Raw genomic sequence first — 17417 nt, forward strand, 5'->3', positions numbered from 1 at the left:
CAGCAGTTTAGTTCACAATTCCCCTTGCAAGTGGGGGGGAGGAGAGGGGTATTGAATAATGCTTTTTACCATTTCTATACCTCTTTGCACCAGAAGGTTTCCAAGCCCTTTGCAAATAGAAATGAAGAAGGCAGGTGAGGATTAGTGCTCTTGCTTAGCAGATATAGATAAAGAAAAAGCTGTGCAGAGGCAGCTGGGTGTGCACAGGGACATGCACAGGAGTCTGCACTGGGGAATGCTGCACGATGGGTTTCCTGTGGTCCTCTCATGATGGGCCCATAACAGCCTGTGCCACTGAGCTTGCTTGCAGCATTGCCTGCTAGCTTTGCTTGGGTTTTTTGGGATGCAGGTTCCTTGGTATTTGTCCTGCAAGCAGCAATTAGGAGATGCTTTCAGGTGTACTGGAGGACAGAAGTATCTGAGCAATTAGCTCCCAGGCAAGCCCAGCATCCTAGATATGTCTTCTGCCTCTTGGTTCCAAACACTGGGTGTAGGAATCCTTAAATACAGAAGAACTTGTCATGTTTTCTTTCCTCTAGTTTCATTTCACTCTTTAAATTATTTAATTGATTAGTCCTTGCTTTATATATATTCACATTAATCTGGTTTCCACAGTAACAACCAAAACCGAAACCCAAAGCTTGGAGATGTGTTTGAGTAAATAATGCCAAATACAGTCTTGGAATATTTAATTAAATGCCCCTTTTATCTTTATTTTCTGTGAATCTCCTGTAAACAGATTTTATGGAAACATGAGCAGCAAAGAAACCAGTAGGGGAGGGACCTCCTTCAGGCGGGGCTCCAGGGTGGGTGCAGAGCCAACCCTGCAGCCTCTGGTTTGCTGGCAAAATTGCTCTCGGGCAGAGCAACTCCTCCACATCCTGCAAAGTGCACATCTGTGACTGCATCCCGTGATGGTGTCTGTGTGCAACACCACGTGGCTGTTGGCTCGTGTTCAATTTGTGACCTGCAGCAACCCCGAACTTTCTGCAGTCCTGGCTTGCCAGCAATATCTTACGAGTTAATTAGATTCCCTGGACTTTTTGATCACGCTTCCAGTTTATCAGAATCGCTATTGATCCTCAGCTTATCCTCCAGTGTACTGCCAGCCTGGTGTGGGGTCATCTGCAAGTCTAATAATTCTTTCTATTCCATCATTTAGGTCAGGAATGAAAACACCAGCTAGTGCTAGACCTTGGCCCGCAGCATATCCCCAGCACATACATCCTTCTGTTTTGACAGCAGACCATTGGTAAGTACTCTTTGCATACAGTAATTTATCCCTTGGTATAAATGCATTCTCTGGTAGCAGTTTGAGTGATGTGTTTTTGCACCTACGAGAACTCATTGCTCCTGAAATAGTGCTGTTATGGCAGAGCAGCGGTCAGCTCTGGGCCACAGCGGAATGGGAGCTGTGTGCTTACAAAGGGCTGACCTAGATGGGAAGGCTCACACCGAGAGCACTGTGGGACTGTTGGCAACGTGTCTGGTCTCGTTAGGCTTTCTAATCACAGTCCTGTGCCATTAGCTTGGTTCACCAGGAATATCCCTTGAAGCTTTGTGGAATAAAGCAGAGCATCAGTTTGCCAAAGCGCTAATGCCAAAGGGATTCCTCCCCACTAAATCCCCCACAGAGGAAGGAGGAGGACAGCAAGACCTGTATCTTGGGAGTGGGAGACAAGAACTTGTGCTGTGTTCTGTCTCTGTTTCACCTCTCTGTGCACAAGTCAGGGCATAGTATTGCACATGCAGCATCAAGATGAAGAATTTGGATTTGGCTTGGTCATTTGCAGCTGACCTGCTTGTAGGTCTGTGTGAAAATCTGGTCCCTGGCCCTCCAAAGCAAAGGGAATAATTCCAGCACCTGGCCTTGTAGGAATGAGTTGCAGCCAGGAGAGAAAGTGGGTTTGTTCCACTCCCCATTGCCCTAGATAAGAAAGAATTGCAGGGATTTTGCTTTTAGAGACCCCACATCAACTTCTCTTCCACAGAATGTTGGGGGAGAGGAGGAAGAGGTTTGGGGATAGGGAAGGACTTCAACGAGCACACTGTGGTTGTACTTCGAGTCAGAGACAGAGGGAAGTGTGGAGGTTGTTTCAATAACACCATGTTACAAGTCAGAAACAGGCACTGTCTGGGGGCAGCTTTTAGCCTCTTTTATCCCTCGTGCTGCCGTGGGGAGCGAGAGGTTTAACATTGACAATATTGTCAACCTGCAGTAATTATCTTGGTTAACCTCTAGGCAGATCAATTATCCCTTCTGACAAGGAATATAATATTAATACCCAGTTGTGTCGGTTTACTTACAATAGCTCTTTGGTACTTTTCCATAGTATCACTACACATCTTAATCAGATGGTGAGTGGGCTTAATTAGCCGAAGTATAGGTTTTATTTTTGATTTCTATGACTACTTAATCTAATGGAAACACATTATCTGCTCTGAGGTCTGCAGTTTTCCATTTGTAATTATTGCTGCTCTTAATTGATGGTGCATCAGGGGTTGTGGCTGCAATATGGGAGTTGAAATATGTCGCCTTTCTTGAGTACAGCTCCTGGTATGTTACTGCTGAAGTGTCTGTGACCCCACGGCTTCAGCAGATGGGCTCCTGGTTTTGAGTTGGGGGATACCTGGCTTCTGTCAAAGGAAGGGGGAAATTCTTTGGAGCAATGGAACGCATAGCAGCTGTCAAGCAAAAGAGATTCATTGGAAAGTTTCTCGTGTTGTTTCATGGTGGAGCTCAGGCGGCTACAATGCCTGCCTATAGGATCTGGAAGCTGTTCAGGTAATGGAAGCAAACCAGCTTATAAATTTCCAAAACGAGGCCTGGCATTTATGACTAAAACTTCACATTTCAGGACATGCAGATGGTGAGGGAAGAACAGCTTGGAGGGATGGGCTAATATAAAATTATTAATTGTAGTGATTTTTTTGCACCTTTTTTTTCTTCCCAAACGAGCACTCTGGGCTCCTGTTTCCACAGGGCTTTGGGAAGGGCTGGGTGTCAGGGGGGCTGTTTTGATGTTGTGACACTGGGTTTGCTATCTGCATGCCCTTCGTGGCTGCAGTTTGCAAGGCTGTGTGGCTCAACCCCTCCTGCCTACCTTGCAGAGAAGGGAACCTGCCCCACTGGTGGGGCTGGCAGAGCCACTGATGCATGGTGACACACAGCACTGTCTGAGATGTACCCGAATAAATCTGCTCGTGAAGAGCATTTTGCAACTCCAGCATCTTCTTGAGTTTGGGGTGTTGCCTTTTCCAGTTTCTGCCAGCAGAGGGAATGTATGCAAATGTGCCAAATCCTCGTTTTCTCCTCTATTTGTTTCGATTAAAGGCACACGGAGTAGCTGCGGAGCAGGCAGGTGCTGGGTGTGACCTCTTGGGCCGCATCAGCCTGCCTGCAGGACCCCACGCAAACAGCAGTGGTGCTGGGAGGCAGTTTGTTTTGCAAAGTGTTTGCGCCGATCCTTTTGTGCCTGACCTGCTTCGGTGACAAGGAGAAGCTGAAGACTCTTCCCCAACCTCTTACAGGGTGACTGATCAGATAATGTTCTCTAAGCAAATGCACAAATAACATGAATTGGGGTTGGCACAGAGCAGCGAGGTGTAAAAAAAGCAATTTGAGGTGTTCTGAGAAAATGCCAGAGCCTCTGAGATGTGATTGCTTGTCGGGAAGCCGTGCCCGGAGCTGCTGCAGTGCTGGGAGTGTGGCTGTAGGGAGAGCAGAGGGGGTTGTGGGGACAAAGCACAGAGCTGAGCGGGGAGGATGAATCCTGACTGAATGCCCCCTTGCAGTCCTCAGCTGCAGGAACTGGTTTCTGAGCTGTGAACTGCTCAGGGTAGGGATGCACAGCACTGAGTGCGATGTTGTGAGAGCAGGAGCTGCTGCGGGCGGCGCTGGAAGGGCAGTGACTGCTGGAACAGGGCAGGAGCTGTTTGCTCCTCCTTTGGATCGGTGGAGTGGCAGGTTCAGCAGAGCTGCTATCGCTTGCTGGTTCTCAGTGACAGGCGTGGCTCTGTGCTCAATGCCATTCCCTCTGCAGCTGGAGGTGTATGTGTGCATTGCTTTCGTCTGGACTCGTCCCTTATCGATGCCCGGTCTGGCCCCGCTTGGAAAACCAGTCTGCCTGCAGCTTTGTTCAGCGCGTGCAGCTTTGCATACTTTCCCCATGCTCCAACCCCTCGTGCTCCAGTGCTGCCATTCCCATGGCAGCTCCCCTGCATGGCTCTGGGGAGCGGTTCCCCCTGCGCCTGCCTGTCTGGGGAGAGGCGGATGATATCTGAGCTGGCAGCCCTGCATTTCTGCTCCATTTCCCTCCAGCCTCTGCCGCCTCCCTCTCCTCTTGTAACACTCATTAGCCGTGGAGGGGCGAGGCTGAAGCACCGAGCAGAGGTTGTGTGCAACCCCTGCGTAACCTCGCTGCTGAGCACTGAGCCTCTGCACCCCTCCGGCTCCTCTCAGCAGAGTAGTAAGTCCTCACCTCCGTGCCCCAGCCACCCTGTGTAATACTGGTGTTCCTCATTAGTGCAGCAGAATCAACATCTGTCTCTTTTACGGTGTCTGTTTACATTGGGAAACTTCTAGGGGAAGCTTTTTATTGTTGGAGTAAAAGGCAGGTTATAAGAGACCTGGGAATTCTTTGAATTCCTATTATTTAGAAATGACAGAACTTTCGCCTGTAGCAGATAAGTGGCTTGCAGCCTCTGTGGACTGCATGGGCACCTCAACGGCCATTGCCTGGTGAGATGGGAGAGCAGGACTGAGCCTTTTGGGCGCAGAGCTGGGGCCACTGGGGAGCCTCTTTGTTCTGATTTGAGCAGAAATCACACAGGGTCCACAAGCTGAGATGCACTGCGTCAGTCCTCTGCTGTCCAAGCTGCTGTCAGACCACCAGCGTGTGCAGCTGTTTGTGAGGGATGGGGCTGTTCCTCAGCAGACCTTGATGCTTTCTTTGCTGCAGTGCTCATCGCTGAATTTCTTCTTGCTCTGTTCCCTGCCTGGTAGAAGAAGGGGGATCTGCCATGCAAGGGGTGTGAAGGAGGGCAGAGCTGGGGGCTGGGAGCTTTCTGCTCATTACTGTAAGGGAGAGGTGACAGAATTGCTGTGGGACCTGGGAGCAGAGGGAAGCAAGAAGAAGCAGTGTAGTGCAAGTGAAGGGCTGCGCTTGGGATGACAAGAGCAAAACCTATTTCAAACACTCCAAATCTCTGCATCTGGTGTGAGCAGTTGGTGAGGCTCTGTCAGCTGCCTTCTGTGCCTGGTAGATGGGCTTTTGATGTGGTGGCAAAACCAAAGGTGCTGGAGTGGTTTCAGATGAGCAGCCAAAAGCTGCCTTCCTCTCCATCTCCTGAGCGCTCCTGGTGCTTTCCTTGCATGTCTGTCTTCACTGCTGCTTGAGCATAATGCTAGGACAGGAGCGAAAATATTCTTTCAGATAAGGATGTGAGGGTGTTATCTGGAAGCCTGCAGATACCGTATGTCAGGGGAAAGGTCACTGAAAAGAGGGAGGTGGTGGAGATGGAGATTAGGTGATTTGGAGATGGCTTGAGGGATTTAGTGGAAAGACAGAGCTCCTGTGGAGCATGAATGGGCAATGGCACCTCTGACGGATTATAGGGCACCTTGTTCAGAGCTTTCCATGCTGCTGCGGACGCCAGCAGAGAAGAGACGGGGAAATCTTGCATTGAAAGAAAGCTGCAGAGCTCCAGATAGTTACATCCCTTGTTATTTCTCTACCTGCCCAGAAAGCGCCTTATCATCCAGGCAGAGCTGAAGCAGCTGACTGCTGAGCTGACAGCGGGTGCCAAGCTGCCCCTGAGCTGGGAGCAGTGCACTGCAGCAGCACAAGAGAGATGGGGACGAGGTGGCTTTGGTCTGTGAGCAGCACACAGGGTGCTCCCAGGGCTGGGCTCTGCTGGGGGACGAAGCTTGCTGTGCTCACCTCCAAGCAGCTGCTTCTGGTGCTGAGGTGTTTCAGGAGCTTGTTCCAGGCTCCGGGATGGATGTGCTGCCTCTGATGTCCTCCTGCTGCTTCTGCCTCTGGGATCTGCCCTTTCATATCCAATTTCAAACCTACTTCTGTTACTATAAGCACAGTTTACAGTCTTGATTATATTATACTGGGGCTTTTCTTTGCACCTTTATTGCTACAGAAAATATATGGCAAGCTGATAGTGCTGTGTGATTGCTGCCAAGGATGTGAACCCTGGGTAATCTGCCACAGAATCGTTATCGTTTCAGCTGGAGCTGAGCAGTGAGACCCCAGCACTACAGCTGAGCAAACTGTATCAGGGTTTGTGAAGGGCAGAGAAACTAAGAGCAGGGATTTGTAGGTCTGGCAAAGCTTAAGCCTTGCCCATGGGGATGTTCCCCAAACTTTCTCCTGGCTGTGTTCCTAGACCAGCTTTTTCCCTTGGCTGTGTTTGTTTTGCACGGGTGCTGCTCTTTGCAGTCAGTTCTTGCTAGAACATTTTCGAGTAGCACTGCGGACTGGCATCAATGTGGGCTTCAGAGCAGCACTTTGTCTATCCAGCTCCATGCCCCAGTTCCCTCCCAGCAGCTCCCAACTGCTGTCAGCATCACCCCCGGTGCACAGGAGGCGCATCCTGAAGAGCATGTTAACATTTAGATCAGGGTGATGGGCTGGGAATAGCATCAGGTTAAAAGGACCTCTCCTGAAAAGAGCACAGCAGGGCCCGGGCTGAAGAGTTCTCTCATCCCCCTGAATGCTGGCTGCTCTGTGGATTTCCATCAGCAGTGGCTCCATGCTGGGCCATCAGGGCTCAGTGGAGCTGCAGCATTCAGGATGGGAGGAGGAGGAAAGGGGTAGGAGCATGAATCTTCCTGCATATGATGGATGGTGGAGGGAGACCTTCCTCCCTGTAAGCCCAGTTTCTATGCATTATAGAGTCTGAGAATGGATTGGGTTGAAGGGAGCTGAAGGCCGCCTGGTGCCGCTCCCTGCAGCGCACAGGGACACCCACAGCTCAGCAGTGCTCACAGCCCCGTCCAGCCTGACCTTGGCTGTCTGCAGGGACGGGGCACCACCGCCTCTCTGGGCAACTTGTGCCAGCGCCTCACCGCCACCTTCCTTATCTCCAGTCCCAGTCTCTTCTCTTGTAGTCTGAAGGCATTTCCCCTTGTCCTATTACTCCACTAAGGAGTCTGTCCCCTTCCTTCTTACAGCCCACATTTAGATGCTGAAAGGAGACACTGAAGTTCCAATCTTCCTTTTCTTGTTCCTCCATTTTATTCTGTTGTCTCCCCTTACTAGTTGTTACTCCAAAGGCAGAGTCTCAATGTTTTAAAGTCTCTCCTCACTTTGGAATTTTCCACCCCCTCTCCTCCCAGCACCCCCAATTCCTCTGGTCCTGCAGGTGGGATTCCAGCAGCATCCTGGAGCTCTGCTGCCCATTGCTGCTGAGCGGTGCTGTCAGCAAGCTGTCAGCGGGGCTGACAGGCCCTCGAGCTGAGCTGACTGGATTAATTTAAAATCCCATATGGTGGAAGAGTTGACTGTCCCTCCAGCTCACTCTGTGCATGGACAGCAGCCCTCAGCTGGCAGCTTGCTGCCACCTCACCTGAGTTCCTTCTGATCTCCAAAGCTCTTTGGTCTTCCTTCAGCCTGGCAAAGCATAGCAGCTGTCCTGGCCATGTGGTGCTGTGATTCTCTCCTCTTCCTGGGATAACAAAGCACATCAAAGGCTGTAAGGGGACACCATGAATGCTCGGGGTCTTGAGTTATGGGGCTGCCCTGTGCGCCCTGGTGAGCTCCCAGCAGGGAGGTGGGCAGCTGTGCCTTAAAGCGGGGGAGCTGAGGGCTGGGTTCTGTTTGCAAGTTTGCCTTGATTTAATATAAGTTTGGGCGAGTGAATTAATCTTTCTGCATTTGTTCCTTTGGCGGCTCCCAGCATTGAGGTTTTGTTGGTTAATGTTTATAAGAGTCTTTTGAAATGTGGCTGTTGCCGTGTGGATCCAACAAAGCGAAGCAACAGTGAACAATGAGAGAGTATTTTCCAAAATACAGTGTAGTAAAAGCGACTGAGATAAGGTCTACTCTCATTAATTTAAAAAATGATATTTTTTCTTTCAATAAAAACTGTCTGCATGATAAACTGACATCTTAAACAATTGTTTAAGCAGAACAGGTTTAAATATATACTTCCTGCATACGCCGCCGGTGAGTCACTACGCAGTTATTTATCAGATGTGATGGTTCTGTAGGAGATGGTGCAAAACTGAGTTCCTTTCTTCCTGGAGTGGCACAGTTACTGCAAGCGATGAGGGTGCTGAAGTTGTGCCTGTGTTAAATGACTTGAGTTGGTTTGAATATCTTCCAGGGAGAGCTCTGGAGGTGGGCGCGTGCGGCATTGAGAGCGGTCTGAGGAAATAAGCAGTGCTTAAGTTGTTCACAAGCAGTGCTGTTAGAAAGGCATTTTGGGAATCCCAGTTGCCCAGAGCTCTGCTGTCAACTTTTGAACGCTTACAACCCTCTTCCTTTTGATTGCAAATATGCAAACGCTGTTTGGCTAATGCAGAAGTAAGTTGCTATGTGGGGAAAAGAACAAACAGACTACACAAAGGGCTGGCAATATGTGCATGAGAACTGATTTAATAAATGCATATAGACGTGCACATGTCCAATAAGCTTTTATTTGTGTCAACATCAGATGGCGTGTAACAATATAAACAACATGGGGGCGGTGGTTCGTAAGATGTATAACAAAAGTTAGTGCTGAATTACTTCTGAGTTTTACTCTTGAAAGGATTTGAGCCCTTGGCATCTGCGATTGGCCTTCAGCTGATAGTTGGGATCGCAGTGAATGCGCTCACTTCATACCCTGGCAGTGGTGTTGAGGTGAGGGCTGTGTTTACGGTCTGTACATCAAACCCAGGGCTCAGCATGCTATGGGCTGATGAGGATAATGCCATAGAATCTTAAAATCATTCAGGTTGGAAACTATCTTCTAAAATCACCCAGTCCAACCATCCACCTACAACCAACGTTGCCTACTGACCACATCCCTCAGCATCTGTTTCTTGAACACCTCCAGGGACGGTGACCCCACCACCTCCCTGGGCAGTTGTGCCAATGATCACTCTTTGGGTGAACACGTTTTTCCCCACTTCTGTGTGATCCTCAGTAGGGTAAGGAGCTGTGTGCTGTGTGCTGGGCCATGCCCTTGCCTGCTGGAGGACGAGGCTCCCAGGGTTGGGCACAAAACATCTCTATTTTCTTTTAATCAAGTTGTCCCCATGAAGCACATCTGTTACTGCTTGCCTTGCTGCTTTCATCAAGGTGAGGACAGAGCGGTCCTTTTGAGCCCACCACTGTTTATGTAAAGCACTTCAGCCAGGCAGGGCTACTTGGATATCAAAGGCAGTGACTGGAGAGGTGGCCTGCTGGAATTTGCATATGAAATTGCAAATCGAAATACAAACACCAGAAAGATGTGAAGATCAGTGTGAAGGGTGAGCATGAAAAGCGTCGGGAAAGGGGGAGTGAGGGCAGGTGGGGAGAGGGGAGCGGTGAGATATGAAAGAGGCAGAAAATGAACACACGGAATATTTTAACTAACAGAAAAGTTTCTTGTTCTGAAGACAGATGATGAAAGAGAGACAGTGAGGAATTATTAGGACAGAAGATAAGGAAACAGCGGAGATAGGAAATAATTATTTTGTATCTGTCTTTATAAATGAAAATGAAGGGCATTAACTTAAATAGGATTTAGATTTTCAGGGACAGAAGGGGATGAATTAGGAAGTGTTCAGATAACAGAACAAATGATTATTAAAGGTCGGGGGCTCTTGAAACCGACGCCGCTCCTCAACCGTGTGCAGCCACGTTGGGATGTGCAGGGCAGGGAGAGATCATGGAGCCATGAAATTATGGAGCCATGGAGTTGCTTGAGTTGGAAGGGTCCTAAAAATGTCACCTAGACCAACTCAACTGCGGTGAACAGAGATGTGATGGAGGTGGGAAGGATGCAGAGAGAGCCCTTCCTTATGGCTGGGGGGCACTGGTGGGGTTGCAGGGCCATCAGGAGGGATGCAGGGATGTTAATGATGTTGGAAGAGCAGCTATGGGTGGCACGCTCCCTCCTTGCTGTGTGCCCTCTGGGAATGGCAGTGGTTTTTTTGCCTAGGCTACTATGTCTGGTTGGCTCTGATAGGATGTGCCAGTGGTCCATCTTGCCTCTTATACACGTTGCCTGCAGCAAAGAGTTCCCCAGCATAGATGCTGGTGTTTAGGATAATGATAATTAGCAACGCTTTCCAGTATTGCTGTGGGGTAAAAAGTAAACAGCCCCAGTAAGAATTTCCTCGAGGTGTGTTTTTATCCACCTTGCACACATACCACCAAATTCAGCAAGTCAAGCATTTTATTAAGTTCTGAAGCCAAACAGCCCTAGGTCCTATTACATTTTCATGCACTTAGAGGAGCACTTGCAAAATTCTTTTCATTCGCACGTAGTTTAATTTCGGATGATGCTTTCATAAATCAGCTTCACCGCTTTGCATGCATAGCTCGGTACCTGCGGTTACTCATAAACATAAAACTGCATCTATGTAACTAGAAATGTTTGTTTGGTTTAATGGAACACGTGGGTAGTTTGGAATGTGCCAATAATTGGAGACCTAGAGGTGGGGCTGAATGTTCCAGTTAGCACTATAGGTCAAGATTTCACAGATGGCTGATGTTAAGGCTGAATTTGGAGCTCTGTGAACAGAATCTGTGAGCCTGACCTTTGGAGGCTGTGTGCTCACTGCCTACCAACCACAGTGTTGGGAGCACTGTCCATTGGGCTTTGAACCTCATGAGCCACTTATGGAAATCCATGATTGCCCCCAGCGCTGCCCATGGAAGGAGCTGAGTGATGTACTGCGTAATCTTCTCATTAAAATCCTGCATGGCAGAAGCTAGAGGAGTTCCATATGTTTGTTGCCAAAAAGAGGAACAGGATCAACCTCGTGAGTGGGCGAGTCACTTATTTATAACCCTCCCACTGAGCTGGAGTTTGTTTAATTTTCTGGAGCAGCGCAGCGCTCGCAAATGTGGCTGTATAAATTTGCTAACAATAGTCTGTGACTCTATATATAAAGCTGAGGATGCTGCAGTCCATGGTGCATTCACATCAAAGGGATGATGCATGGTGGGGCGTGCCACGTATTGTGGCATAGGAAATCAAAGATCTTAGGTTGCTGCTGGTCTGAATAGCAGGAGCTGCAGGTATGCTACCCAGTGTTCAGATCTTCACATCAGTGGTCTCTCTCAGTCTAAAGAGCTTTTAAAGAGATGTCCATTATACTGCTAATTGCTACATTCTGATGAAGTGGAGGACTTAATCTGCATGAGGGAAGCTCAGCTCGCCCTGTACATTGCCCAGGCAGAGTTAGCTTCTTCTATCGGCAAGCCTGCTAAAGTGAAAAACCACAATCACAAGTAAGATTTAGAGAGAGTTGTGGGGAAGCATCAAAGGCAGAGGCTGTGTCTCAAACAGCTGAATGACAGAGCATCCCCAAGTAGCTGGGTGGCCAAACAAAGGCACCTCGGGTGCGTGGCACAGCTGTGTGTTTCATGCTGATGTGCATGGCTGAATATCCAACTGGCAAAAGGGGCTCCTCTAGAGGCAGTCTAAGCAGATGTGTCTTATTAGCAGGTTCTGTTAGTAACCTGAGCCTTGGTGAAGAGATTTGGGAACGCTGTTTTGGAAGAGTGTGGAGAGCTGTGTGGTCTCAGAAGGATTCATACCCTGTGCGTCTGTTCCTGCTGCTTGGCATGCAGCAGCAGTAACACGTCTTAATGGAGCAAAGTAAATTCCATCAGCTCTGGAGCTGTAGACTGAACCTGGGGAGGGACTGCTGCAACCTCTGGATGAACCAAGTCACAATATGACCATCTGATGTCATGCAAAACAAAAGGTGCAATTTAAACTACCATCCTTGAGGTGTGCTGAACAGTATTGGGTTGTCAAATGTGGATTTCTTTTAAATCAGTGGTCCAGAATAACCTGGTAATGAGGAGTTGTTTGACAGCAGACGAGCTGAGAACACATACATGAAAATAATACACGAGTTGCTAGTTTTGTGTGAATTTAATTGACTTTTTTCACATAGAGCAACTTACGCAGAAAGTAATTCAGCTTAACTGCATGTTAGGGAATGAGGCTGCATAAGTAAATTGCATGCATGAGATGTATAAAAGGACCTTCAACACAACCAGCCTGTGGCAGTGAGTGGAAATGGATGATCTTCAAGGTCCCTTTCATCCCAGGCCGTCCAATGCTGATGGCCAGAGGTCAAGCATCTTCCACACGGAGCCACTGCTTCTACTCACAAAACGCATTTCCTCTCGAGCTAGCATAAAGGATAAATGCCTCATTCCTTGATTTTTACATCATTCCTCTGCGGTCTTGAAGCAATGTCTGACAAGACCTATTATTTTTCCTGTTATCCAAGCTGTCCACATCTTAACAGCTTCCTACTTCAGCTGAGACAGTCTGAAAAGTTTAATATCATTTCAAATCAGAGAGCCAATAAAACTTGACATTATTAATATGATGTCAAGGGGTTTTCCAAATGCTTAGGGAAAAACAATGTGTCCCATTAAACATAGCTCCTTGCATGGTGAAATATTAAGTGACTTTTCAATGAGTACCAGCTGGAGCTATTAGTTTTTCTTTGCTGCAGTTGATATTGAGAGCAGGTTTGGTTGGGAACCTTTTATGAAGACATTAGCTGAATCTGTGCAATCCACAAAAGCTTGTGATTTCCAAGGGACTGCACTCTATCGGGGGCTGCATATGCGAGCATGAATTATTAAAGGCTGTAAATACATTTGTCAGGATGTGCTTTCTCTCCCTTAATGCACTTGTTACACCGGGGAGTCTGGAGCATCTACTGGGAATTTGATCTTGGATTTTAATAAACTGAACCAACTTCTTAATCTTCTCCCGCACCTTCCGCTGGGAGCTGGAAAATGGGAGCATTGCAGACGTTATCTCTGGGCTGTGGTGGTTTGCTCTGGGTGTTGCTGTGGGATATCACCTAATAGCAGCCCTGCTCTTTGACCTGAGAAACTCACCTTGGCTCTGGACGTTAATATTCCTGGGCTTCCCCTGGGCATTTCTGCCTTCCCGCTGCCTTGTTTGCCTTGCTGGTGCTGAGCAGCAGCAGGAGGCCTGATGGTTCTGCAGTCTTCCCTTTACTTTCGAGTTATTGTACAAGAAAATTGCTTCATCTCTTTGTCTATCCAGACTAACCACGTTCTGCACAAAGAAGTCGAAACTTTTTATGAATGCCTTTTGGTAACGCGCCCTGGGATCGAGAAGACATTTAGTGTGCCTAGGGCTCTGTGCAGCACTTTAAAGCCTCATCTGGAGTAGGCGTATGTGTTGGTGCATGTTCTGAAACGCACCTCCAAATCCTGGTTCTTGGCTTTGTGTCGGTGTTTTGTTTCCCCACTCGTACGATAACGCTTTGATGTCTCACAGGGGAAGTGTACGTATTTAATTTAACTTCTGTGGAGTTCTTTGACAATGGAGAGAGCTCTGAATATTAAGCAGTTTCGGGGAAGTCGAGGCAGCGATGTTCCACTTTTATCTCTGATAGGAGCTCACATCTGAGCCCCAGTCCCTCAAAACGCTGGGCTCCCAGCCAACCCCAGGGCTCCCAGCCAACCGTGTTGTTGCCGTAAGGTCAACTCTTCTTGATGCTTTTAGGCAGTAAAAGCGTAATTCCCCCTTTTTGACACAATAATAAATCGTTTTATTACAGTAGCTGCTAATTTAGCTGCAGTCCTGCTTCTTCAAGGCCGGGAATTGGGATGAGAACTGGCCAGGCCATGCAGCAAGGCTGGAGGTTGTACGCAGCCCTGGATGCCTTTTGCTGCCTCTTTCCAGCTGCACAACCTTCCTTCACCTCCTTTCTTTTAATGTCTTAATCAAGGGGCTGATAAGAGAAGTGATCCATGAAAAGGACGGGTATCTTGACAAGACATAGAAGCTTGTGGCAGCACTTTCCCCACAGATCAGCATCCTCCACAAGAGGGAGAGACAAAAAAGACAGATTTTTGTACCCTTAAGCTTCCACCACTGCAGTTCAAAAGACCAATCTTTACAGAAAATAAATTTAAAGGAGAATTTTTGATGTATATGATGGTCTCTTGTGGTTGACAGGAGTGCTGCTGGCAGTATATGGAGCTATGCAAAGCCAGAGTTGGGATTACTTAAAAGTGTCTGTAGTTCTTTGATTAACCAGTGTGTATTTTATTTTTTATATGGCACAATCAGAGCCCTACATTGATAATATCTTGCTATTATTGTTCAATACATGAAACTCCCCTTTTTCCTGCAGTGTGTAGCTGCTTTTTAGGGCACTTTTTAAAGAATTCATTCTCTGCATGTTAAATGGATCGCTTTCAACCTGGCTTTGTGCATTTGGGTGCAGTGGTGCACTCAGTCTCGTGGGGTTGAGAGCAAAGGAAGGGAAGGGTGCAAATGGCAACGAGCAGAATGCTTGCAGGGGACTGTGGCACCTCCTCCCCATTGATAGCAGCAGCGTGCTGCAAGCCGCATGGAATCATTAAGGTTGGAAAAGACTTCCAAGATCGCCAAGCCCATGCCCACTAAGTACATCTCCAAAGGCCACTCTGAGGCAAAAGTGTGAGCAAAGCACCGAGGAGGGAGGTGCTGTGCTGGAGATGATGCATCAGGTCCCCGGTGCAGGCGGGAACAGATGTAGGGCCTCCCCTCTCCCAAACAACTGCGTTCCCTTTGTACCCTGTCTCATCAGCTGCCTCGTTCAGCTGTTTCCTGGGTCTGGCCTGAAGGCATGTGAGAAGTTTGCAAAATGAAGGGATAATAATAGTAAAATCTGAGAAGGCAGAAGTGAGCAAAGCGAAACTTGAGCCGCTTCAAGGGGAAGCGTGGCAGCTGTAAGCGAAACAAAGAAGGAAAGCTGCTCAGCACCGAGGGCAGGTTGGGGTTTCAGGTCTGTGCTTTGCTGTGCATTCTCTTCTGGAGTCAACACACAGCCCTCAGCCCCTGCCTGGGGCAGGCATAGCGGCAAGGCAGCAGCCTGGGCATCCTGCTCTGCCAATAATCAGCTTGTCCCTGCTCCACAGCTCTCGGAGCTTTCCCAGCACATGCAAGGCTTGATTCACAGTGGTGCATGCGAGCCGTGATCTCAGTCTGGCTGATCTCTTCTGCTTTTATCCTATGATTTTATTTATTTATTTTGCCTGTGGCCTCTTCGCTGCCAGCAGTGCTTGTTCCTGGATAGGGCTGAGCTGCTGTAGCGTTGAGGATCGCAGTCCTTGTGATGCTGTGTGATCGTACATCCCGTGCAATGCAAGAATGCTGCCGCTCTCCCCTCTGTGGCTGTGCTGCTGATGGCCCTAATGACTTGTTCCTGTCAGCTGGCAGAGCACAGGGCTCCCTGGGTGTGCGTGCAGTCAGAGAGGAGCTAAATCAACATGCTGTGTTTCCCCTCCAGACCTACCTCCACATTCCTTCTGAACAGGGAAAAAATGGTATGGAGATGGCTTGGCTCGTTTGTAGGGAAGCTTTGGCTCTGCTAAAAGAAAAGCCCTCTGCTTTTTCATGTGAGCTGCCCTGGGTTGGAGGAGCATCCCTATGGGTGGGGCAGGGAATGATGGGGTGCTGATGCTGGGAGCTGGAGGGGCATGGCATGGGCAGTGCTATGGGTGGGAAACGAAGAGAAAGTGATGCTCAGCCCTCTGATCATCTTCCTCCTTTTATAATGCTTTCACGTGAAATAGAAGTGAAGGTAAGAAGTAAATTTCCCATCCGATAATGGGTGTCTGGTTCAGAATAGGATTGGGTTAGGGTCAGTGCTTCCACAGCTCTGAGGATTTGGGTTTTGGAAGTTCCCACCCATTACTGCAGTTAGATTTTTCTAAAGGGCCACACACGGTGACATTTACAGCCAGGCTTCTCAAAACCAGTGCAGTACTTCAGATGCTGAACTCCTGAAAATCTACTCATTTAATTTGTTAAATGAGAGTGAAGGTCTCTTCAGATAATCTCTGTCATTGTAAGAGTGGAGCTCTTTGGTGAGAAATGCAGCTTATTCCTCCCCAAATCTCCTTTCAGGTCTGAAGCACATTAGCCTGGAGTCACTTTAAAGCCCATTCGAAAGGCTGAGAGAGCAACCTAAAGAGGGAAACGTGACCTCATATCAATTAGCTGAAGTTTGCATGGCTTGTCACTTAAATTCACACATGCTTTCTTTGTGGCAACGTCTGCGGTCAATGGAGACGAGTTGTGGAACGCTGGTGCTTCATTTCCCATGCAGGCAGTGGGAAGGATGCTGAGCGAGTCTGCCCAAGTGAGGGATGGCTCTCTGAAGGCAAATAAAAATACTTCTGTAACAATTCACTTCTAAGATTTCAGGAGTATCTTTTCCTTAAGAGACTCTGGTGGGCTGAGCACCGCCTGGGGAAACACAACTCTGGGCCTGTTGCTCCCACCAGTTGCAGCCTTCTGGGCAGAACTCTTCATCTGCTGCTCGATGCTGATGGGTCAGAAATCCTTGTTGGCTAAATTCAGGTGTACCAACAGGAGAGAAATGGAGGAGGAGGAGGGGGAGAGATCCGTCACTCCTGTCAGTGGTGGTGTTTCCTTTCGTGTGTATAATAGTCCCAAAGCAGCAAAACAGTGGCAGGTCAACGCGTTGCCCCTTTCATCCAGAGGTCTGCATTTCTGTAAAGGTGTGATTGCAGAAGGGCTGAGCGCTCGGAAAGCACCAGGGTTGAATGTGAGCACAATCTTCCTGTAGGTGCAGATGTTTTGGAGGGCATCTCTCTGGATAAATACCTGCCGACGGGCTGGACCTCTTATTGACCTTTTACTACTTGGTAACTGATTCTCTCCCATAATAAATACCTCCTGCAATTAATAGTCAATTGGTACTTAATTAATGAAGCAATAACAGTGGAACAGAACATTGTCACAGGGTAATGGTCTCCTGCAGCCTTTATACCGTTGCTGTCCCACTAAATCAAAATTAAGTGTGGTGTCTGCTGGGAGCACAGAGGGAAGGACTGCAGGTTCCCAGCACACTGCAGGGTGCTCCCAGCCCCCCAGCTCTGGCCAGCGAAGCAGGGAAACGGCTCTGGAGTAAAGCAGGCAGGTAATTGCACTGAAGGTTAAGAGCACAGAACAAATGGAGTCTTTAAATAATCTGCCCCGAAATTCTCCAGGAGCTGCCTGGCAGGGCTGCAGAGTGCAGGGGCTGAGTGCTGTGTGGAGAGGAAAGCTCAGCATGCACAAGGCCAATGCCACTGGTGACATGGTCCTGCTTGTCTTTCATCCTCTCCTTCCTCGTGCAAATATTTCAGTGGAAATGAGTGCTTTTCTGGAAATGGGCTTTAAGTACCGGATGCTGCAGTCTT

General features: G+C 48.4%; 1 protein-coding gene and 1 long non-coding RNA gene across 2 annotated transcripts in view; one reads left to right on the forward strand and one right to left on the reverse strand.

The window, feature by feature from the left end:
* APOC3 (apolipoprotein C3) overlaps window positions 1–17417 on the reverse strand; it is a 298571-nt gene that overhangs the window by 230160 nt on the left and 50994 nt on the right. The window lies entirely within an intron of this gene.
* On the forward strand, window positions 1162–16401 carry LOC128087660 (uncharacterized). The gene is made up of 2 exons (XR_008209936.1): window positions 1162–1252; window positions 16117–16401. It is a non-coding gene; the product is annotated as an uncharacterized LOC128087660 (long non-coding RNA).

The sequence above is a fragment of the Tympanuchus pallidicinctus genome, unplaced genomic scaffold, assembly GCF_026119805.1.
Source record: "Tympanuchus pallidicinctus isolate F22 unplaced genomic scaffold, pur_lepc_1.0 scaffold30, whole genome shotgun sequence".
In the NCBI taxonomy this organism is placed as follows: domain Eukaryota; kingdom Metazoa; phylum Chordata; class Aves; order Galliformes; family Phasianidae; genus Tympanuchus; species Tympanuchus pallidicinctus.